A 2,179-nucleotide genomic window follows, 5' to 3' on the forward strand; every position below is an offset into this window, starting at 1 on the left:
GCAGTAGGTGGCAAAGGGTGGGGGAAACACCTCTTCACTGCCTATATTCATGGCAACCTTCACTCATACCCACAGAGCCAGTGTGCTCTCTCTCTAGCCATCTCTCTCTCTCTCTCTCTCTCTCTCTCTCTCTCTCTCTCTCTGCCTTGTCTTTGGAGGTAATAGATCCCTGCTACTGTAGGGCCACAGACTCAGGCATGGTCCCTGATGGCAGCTCAGGCCAAGACCTCACCATGGTCCCAGGTGTCACTGGCTACTCCCATCAGGTTGTTCCTCAATATTCTAGAGTCTCCATTTCTGCTTCTTGTCACTGTGCCCACATCCTTCTGTTTCTCTTTCTCTCCCATTTCTCCAACACTTACTTCTCTTTTTAGTGGTGCCCAAGGTCTCTGAGTGTCTTGAGTTCTCTCAGGAATGCTCTCAGGAATGTTCTCAGGAATGCTATCCCATGCTTGTGCACGCTATGGCACAGAGCAGGAGTCATCTCAGGCATTGTCTGCCCTCCCCTACCAAAGGCCTCTGTGGCACGGGACTGGTGCTCAACTCAGGCTAGCTTCCTGCCTGGTGGTCATCTTGGGCTTGCTCCTTGCCTAGGCAAGCCAAGTGACCCCATGAGAGGATCCTCTATCCTTGGCTAACTCTTACCTAGGGATTGCAGTCCCAGGTGGGGTTCTTCTAGTATCCAGCTTGCTTATTACCCTGGAAGACCATCTGGTCTTGTGTTGTATCAGCCTGGTGGTTGTCTCAGGCCAGCTCCCTGTCCAGGCCCTCCTGTTCCTGTGGGCATAAATACTTTGCAACCTACTTTCAATGGGGTTTGACCTTTCCTCTATCCCACCAGGAGAGGTAGTGGAAGAGAAAAGTTATTAGGATTTGAGGGAAGTTGGCCTGTTCAACAGAAGGTCTTTGGGGGAGAGCTCAATCTACTTGGGCAGTAGTTCAGTCCTGTAGCAAAAACCAAACACAATTTAGCAGCTGTAGATCAGTCCTCTAGGCAGGAAGACCCTGACAACAACCAGCAGCCACAGTCTAGACCTTTCAGCAAGCAGTCACCAGGCAGCTGAAGTTTGATCCTGAAGAAGCTACCAGGCTGGCCACCTGGCCTGAGGCAAGGCCGAGGATGCAACAACTGGCCACAAGAACCTCGGGAACAGTTCCTGGGCAAGTTTCTCTCAATGTCAGAGTTACCACAAGCTGAGTTCAACAACGCTATTTACGTAAGCTTAAACCAGTACCTGCATGTATTTAGCTAAGAATAGAGAGACAGGGCAAACCAAATCAAGCTCAATGCTTGTCTTCCACTGTCTGTTGGGTCCATTTATAGTCCTTCATTTCAGATCCTTTCACATGTTTGCTATATCCAAACATCCTTTCACCTGTGTCTGCTTCAGGAAGAAGTCTTTCACTTGTCTGTTTTAGCAAGACATCCTTCTCCTGTGTATCCCATCAAAACATCATTTGGCATAAGTAACTTTCTAAAGAACTAGAAATTTCCACTTCAGGTTTCAGGCTGGTAGTCTTCTCAGGTTTGCTCTTTTTCAGAGAGTTAAGCTACTAATTATGTAGATGTTCATAGGTCAGAACACTGAGCATAGATATAGCCTTTCTCCCATCTGTCACCTACGAACATGTACGTGACACAGCAGACATACCTGCAACAGCTCTATAAAGTCAAGGCAAATATTGCTAAAAAGGTCTGTGTGGAATGTGGGCTCATCAATGCCCTGGAATTTTAACCTATCCAGATGACTGCTCTGTAAAAGAATCACAATCAAAGATGTCCTAGGTCTGTGGGATCCTTCGGGAATGCAGGCATACCTTTAGTACACACTTTTAAGTCCTAACAGTGGAGGAGAAAAAAAACATGTCTGTGTGTGTGTGTGTGTGTGTGTGTGTGTGTGTGTGTATTCACATATATATTTTTTTCACCATAATCCAACACATTTTCACCCTGGTCAGACTTCTCAGCTTGCAGAGTAAAAAAAAAAAAAAAAAAAAAAAAAAAAAAATCACACTTACCATGCACCATATGCTATTTCCAATATTAATCTCTCAAGTTCCCAGCATGAGACATTTACTTTCTAAAATAAATCATGTTGTATAATTAATTATTCTCCCTATAGATGCAAGATAAAAATTCAGGGACTTCTCAAAGATTTTCTTTATGCATCATAACATT

General features: G+C 45.1%; 1 non-coding gene across 1 annotated transcript; it reads right to left on the reverse strand.

Annotated features, from left to right (window-relative positions):
• Positions 1–1,542: 1,542 nt before the first annotated feature.
• On the reverse strand, positions 1,543–1,676 carry LOC115029485. Its single transcript, XR_003835059.1, has one exon. It is a non-coding gene; the product is annotated as a small nucleolar RNA SNORA17 (small nucleolar RNA).
• Positions 1,677–2,179: the final 503 nt, after the last annotated feature.

The sequence above is a fragment of the Mus caroli genome, chromosome 15 (assembly GCF_900094665.2).
Source record: "Mus caroli chromosome 15, CAROLI_EIJ_v1.1, whole genome shotgun sequence".
NCBI lineage: Eukaryota > Metazoa > Chordata > Mammalia > Rodentia > Muridae > Mus > Mus caroli.